Source organism: Micropterus dolomieu, linkage group LG17 (assembly GCF_021292245.1).
Source record: "Micropterus dolomieu isolate WLL.071019.BEF.003 ecotype Adirondacks linkage group LG17, ASM2129224v1, whole genome shotgun sequence".
Taxonomy (NCBI): Eukaryota; Metazoa; Chordata; class Actinopteri; order Centrarchiformes; family Centrarchidae; genus Micropterus; species Micropterus dolomieu.
Genome location: NC_060166.1, coordinates 14,688,253 through 14,694,667, shown reverse-complemented (window position 1 = coordinate 14,694,667; position 6,415 = coordinate 14,688,253). Strand labels below are relative to the sequence as shown.

Below are 6,415 nucleotides of genomic sequence, written 5' to 3'. Positions count from 1 at the left end.
CACAGATTTTTTCTGATTAGCGGGAAACCCGCTCTACCTCCTGTGCCACAGCCGCCCCACTTAGTTGATAACACAGGGTCCCAGACTCAGTTTGCAGTTTGCTAATACACCAACAAGTGTGAAAGAAGTTGGGATTTTCCTTCCAAAACTGCCAATATGAGCGCTTTCCAACAAAGCACCGAACAGGATGACCTTTGGTCCTGTTTGTACCAGTGTTAGTGAATTAAAAATAGCACAGTTCTAAGCTCATGTAGCAGGCATTGCTTAGATTTCACATACTAGTGTCACGTTAGCTGAATTGCAGACACAGGAAAACACAAGGGAGTGGACCCAGACACAGAACACAGAGGCAGAACAGGTTCAGTTCAATAGTGTTTTATTAGCATGTCAAGTGTTGCAGCCCTTTCCCTGTGTTTTCTGTGTTCTGGATTTTGTTTGTCTGGGGGGACTTCTTGCTCGGTTTGGGCCTTCCTGTCTCTCCTTGCTGTAAGCTTGTACAGCTTTGGTTGCTTTATTAATAAAAAACTGTACAACTGAACCTGTTCTGCCTCTGTGTTCCAGGTCTACGTTCACTCCCTTGTGTTCCTGTGCACTAACATGACAGCTACATATACTGCTAATTAGCCAGAGTGACACAATCAGTAAGCTAATATCAAATATCAACCATGTTTGATAATGATGGGGACCCAACTTGTACCAATATTGTGGTGATGTGACCCTGCCTGTGTTCTGGGAGTTCTCTGAAACGGGACTTCATCACATCTGTCTGTTTTTTTCTGTTAAAACAGTGTAGAAGAGCCTTAAAAACATGTGGTAAGTCGCGGATTCACTTATTTCTGCTGTAATTTGCTTCTTTAGCATCCATATAAAGGGAGGCAGTAACCACATAACACAGTAATGAACACTTTCAAACATTATGTTAAAATGAATCTCTGGCCTCGACATTTTAACCTCTGATGCTGTTTTATTACAACTTCTGTGCGCGGTTGCATGTGTGTGTTTTATATATAGCATTCTAGCTCTGTGGTTGCCATGGTGTTATAGCTTTATATTTAAATTAGACCTCCTAGATTTGCAATTTTAAGATGATTCGATTCATCCAGTATTTCTGGCAATTATTTTTTAGGAAGCAGCAAAGCAGTGTAAATGAAAAACAGCTTCTCTTGTTCTTATATAAAGTTTAAAGCCATCTTTTAAGATCCGACACATCCAAGACATTTTAGAGAGAAAAACTGAGGAACCAAAACACAAAGCAACAGCAGGGGAAAAGAGCTAAAGTCTTGCCACCCAAACACAGCTGGAGTGGATGCGTGAATAGACTGGGGTAAGAGTAGAGAGAGATTGTGGGTAACATTCCATGTCGGTATAGTGAGAGGTGGAAACTGGGTGTATGGAATATGAAAAGCCCTAACACTGTTATCGTTGACTGTCTGCGTGTGCAAGATGCGATGTGACAGCTGAGCAGGACTGTGAGGGCAGAGATGAATTCACAAATGGTAGCCCCAGGGACCAGTGGGTTGGGAGGGAGGTGGGAAGGGGTGAGTGGGTGACGGTGCATGATGGGGAGGGAGCGGAGGGTCGGGAGGTTATCAAGGGCTAGAGAGGGTAAACTCTCTGCAGTGCAGCCAGGATTTTCCTTCAACCTCTCTGCCCTTTGTTGTGATGTCCAAAAACCCTCAACATTTCATTGATTTACCAGTCATTAGTTAATTTTCTATGATGAGACACAGCTGAGGGAAACACTTTATAGACATGTTGATAGTTGTGCGAAACCTTTATAGCAGAAGGTAACATTCAAGGTTGAAAACTGTGGTCTAGAAATGTATGACATCCTGATGTCCCAATGTGTCATTCTAATGATTCAGAAAAAGTGCAGTTTATCCTGAAGCAATTTCTCTGAACACACGTGTCAAACAGCTCCTAACAATTAACAACAGTTAATTTTACATTATAGAGTATAATGTCAATATTTCAGAGTTCCTAGACTTTTATTGCTATGAATTGAAAGTGTTACCAATCTTATTTTTATTAGCAAATTCTCAGACATTCAACATTCTTCTCTCCCACCCATTTCTCTAGCCGTCCACCTGAAACTGCCCTACATAAGGCTCTGTCCTGTCCTTCCTTCAGGACAAATACACCAGATTCAAGGTGAGTGTGGATACTAATTCCTTCTGTGCTTTGTGCTCCACTCTTCCTTGAACAACGCAACTCTATGTCTCTGGGCCTGTTACAAACACCTGGCTAATACCAGATTGCAGATAACGTTAGGCATCAATCTATCAACGGATCAGTGCTCTGTACCTCCTTCCAGCTCAGTCACACATACTCATGCACATGCTTCATACCCTACCAGAACAACCAAGTCATCCTCTCAGCTCTGAAAAATTAATCAGAGAAGCCACCAAGAGTGAGCCCGACAGCATTGAGAGAGAGGCAATGTGTGTGTGTGTGTGTGTGTGTGTGTGTGTGTGTTGAGCAAGAAAGAGAAACTCCAAAAAACCATTTAGCATTTAAATAGCTGCCCCATCTCCAACTCAGCCGAGCCCCATTAATTAAAAGGACATGCCCCGTTGAAGCCCAAATGAAATCTCACCCTTATTCACTGTAGAAGACGTTTGTATGAATGATTTTTTCCCTGCCCCACGGTGAAACCACGTAATCTAGGCTACCGACTTTATCATAATTGGATGAGGATGATTTATGCCAGGTAGAGTGAAATGATGAGAGGGAAACCATACTCCACCACGTCACCCAGCCCTCCTCCTCTTCTTCACTTCTTTTCCCCATACACACTCTGACTTTCACACACAGTGAGCTTTAGAAGATGTCATATACAACTGTGCACACTTAAAGATGCTAACACATTGAGAGGGTTCTCAGTTAGCTTGATTGACATTTTCATGTCATTCGGAGATTTGCCGTCACTGTTTTGGCATGTTCGTGTAATTTCGGGGGGCTTAATTTGCGCTCGATTTGTCGAGTTGGTGCTGAAATTGGAAGCCAATTTTGAAATGTTAATGTGATAATAGCACTTCCAAAGACCAATTGCTATACTATGTGAAAGAATACACTACTATTGGTTTTCAAACTTATTTATGTATTGCATGTCTACCTCTACATGTGTATTCTAAGGGATTTAAAGTCAATGAAAGTCCAAATGCATCCTCTGGTATGGATCCATACTGTGGCCAACACACATTTCTGTGAATTGATGTACAGGGTTGACATCACATTCACAACATGCTGAGCTGATCGTTCCTATTACATCCACCCAGAAAAAAAACATTTTAGCTTCATGATAGAAATTCAGTGGATTGGATTATTTTAGCCCCTGTGGAAACATGCTTTAGTAATCTATGGTTGAATCTTATCGCTTAAAATTCATCATAAGTGAGTATGGATCAAGTCTGATGTCCTTAACACAAATATTTCAAGTAAAGTCTGAACTTTCTATTTAAATTGAGTATAAGGAAGGTCATCTTTTGTCGTGTGGCTGTGTAGCAGCTGAATACCTTTATCAGTGCCCTCGAACTTCTGAATTTAGATGCATCCACAACTTCTGTTGTGCGTGTATGGGTAAGCATGTGCATATGTATGCGCATCTGCATTTGCATTCATGCATTAGTAATTTTACTAAATTTCTTCTTGCTGTGGGATTTTCCTTGTGGCTATCCAACCTACTCAAATTTCAGGTAGCCTTACCCCAGAGGAAGGTCCTTGGGGAGGTCTTGTTGTTTCAACAAAACTTTCTACCATGTCTTACAGTAAAAAGTAATGGAGGCTACTTGCACATTGGTGTAGATTATGCATGAGAGAGGGAGAGAGAGAGAGAGAAAGAGCAGCTTTTAATCACCACATAACTATATGTATTTAACATTTAGAGAATAAACTTATTAAATTATTAACTGCCCTGTTACTTGGCAGTGAATGTTGATAGACAACTATGGATGCCTGTGAAAAGAAAGATAAACAACAGAGAACTAAAGTAAATGTAAGGAGAGGCAGAGATCGACAGGAGCAGTGACAGACAGGGAGAGGAGTAGTGAGAGATGAGTTACTCTGAGCATTGCCTAAATCAGGCTTCGGGCTATGAGCATGTGACTGAGGCAGTAGGTACTGCGGTGGCAGCAGTTGGTAATTACTACTGTATTAGCAACATGACCTCTGTGTCGTCCATTCTATTAGCTATGCATCAGCTTCCAATATATGGTGGGTGAAGCATTATCACCATCTCCCCTCCCCTTTTTCATTATAGTATCTCTGACAAGAGTTAACAAGCTGTGCATGAAGAATATGGATGTGCATCAAACTGTTTTTAAATTATATATATTGACAAGAGTTAACAAGCTGTGCATGAAGAATATGGATGTGCATCAAACTGGGATTGTTTAAATCATATATATCTGTGTCACACATTATGGAAGTTCTACAGTATGTGTGGTGACAATGTATTCCCTAAAATTGCATAAATTAAAAAATTGCACACCAGCCATTACTTTAGTGCCCTGATCGTGACCCAAGTAAACAAAAACAATCATAAATCCAGCGATGCAGTGCATGGATAAAAACTTGCTGATGCACATGTTTATTTTCTGTTCATGAGTCTTTTGACTAATTAATTTGTGCACATAAAGCAAGAGTTCTCATTACAATGAAACATGTAAGCCATTCGGGGCTCCCGTTCTCATAAAACTGTCAAACATTCTAACACAAGGCATTGTATATGTGTATATCCCATACACAGTGACCATTTGTATCAGTTTCAGCAATCAGTCTATGCACAGTACATGTGTACCTAAATGTGAAATGGAGATCTGCATAATACAAAAGGATCTTCAGTACAGGGTATATACAGGAATCCTGAAGTAAAATTCAATACCTTTTTAAGACCTTTTCAAGACTTTTTCAACATATTTCAAGACTGCCGCGCCACTTTGAGCTGTAACCGATTAAATCAGCCACACACCTTTAAAAGGGATATTTTTGAGTTTTTAAAAGGAATTTAAATATATTTATAACATATTTATTGCCCATATGTCATCAGGTTGTAACGCCACCTAAAAATTGAGGCATTCACCAACTTTCTCAGTTGCCTATAACAGCCTGTCTATTGTTTTCTATGTGAAGGACTGGTCAGATTTCCTGCGAAAAGCAACTGTCTTACATAGGTTATGGCGTTTATGTACGCAACATTACAGCAAATCATGTGAAACACAGTGTCATTTTGTGTTTTAGTTGGTTTAAACTGGATAATGTGAGCTTGCCTGCAATGATATGTGTGATAACTTTCATCGACCACTTGATCGACACAACAAAATTCAAATAGGGCAGGAGGGAACAAAGATGAAGAGAATAAACTGAGTGATGAATAATGTAAGTAGTGTAGGCGGTCTAGCACAGATACAACCTGGAGGAGGAACTAGTCTAAATGACTGTATTAGTATAATATTATAACATTAAGTTAAAAGTACATTGTTAACTTAATAGTAAACTGTAAGTTTGATATTAATATATTCATTATGTTCAATATAATTTCATATAATAGTATATAACTTACCACTAGTGTAATATTAATTCAATTACAGCTGTTTAAGTTTGGGGTTGTTTTTTATTCATTAACTTTGTGCAAGAAAAATGCTCTAGGCTACATGATAACCAACCTTGATGGCGGGGAGGCTACTAACTGGTCAATAATCATAACCATTTATGCAGAACATTGAGTTCAACATTTATAAAGTTTGTTGCAGCAAATCAAACTTTTTTTTTTAAATCCCGCTCCATCCAGGCTGTGATTGATCTGTTCACCAAAAGTGACATTAACAAGAGTATCGGCTTTATGAGAAATTCAACGTGTTTCAATAAAAGGCAGAGATTTAGCTAAATAGCCAAACGTTAGCCAAGCCCACACGCTCCTTGAATTTTCCTTGTTGTCTTCTGTCTTACCGATTCAGCTTCTTGCAGCGCATCTCACTCTTGTTTTTCAGGAACGGGGCTGTTCAAGTGGCCACAGAGCGACCGGCCAACCAGGTGAATCCCGTTACTCCTGATCGCCACTCCGACTATGTTTTGGACGATTAACATTGCAGGTCCGGCGGGGTGGGAGATTACGGTCGTTTGTACGCGTAAATCATTTTCCGGTTCGCATGGATCTATTTTTTGGAGCGCTTAAGAGTGAAATAGGCGCACGGTAGATCCCTGCGCCTAACGTTAAAGAAATTAATCACTCAGTCGCTACTCTCTGCCTGTCTAGTATTTTTGGCTACGCATTATAAATAAATACGTTCACCTACACTTTTAGCAAACAAACTTTTGGACAAACAGGATATTCACATTGAAAAAAATATCTTCAACATTTAATTCCTCCAATGCATTTGTGGATTCCTTACCCTTAAGCTCAAGCAATAAGGTCAGA

At 39.9% G+C, this 6,415-nt stretch overlaps 1 long non-coding RNA gene across 1 annotated transcript; it reads left to right on the top strand.

Annotated features, from left to right (window-relative positions):
• Positions 1 to 1,094: 1,094 nt before the first annotated feature.
• On the top strand, positions 1,095 to 6,087 carry LOC123986342. The gene is made up of 3 exons (XR_006828852.1): positions 1,095 to 1,324; positions 2,080 to 2,151; positions 5,988 to 6,087. It is a non-coding gene; the product is annotated as an uncharacterized LOC123986342 (long non-coding RNA).
• Positions 6,088 to 6,415: the final 328 nt, after the last annotated feature.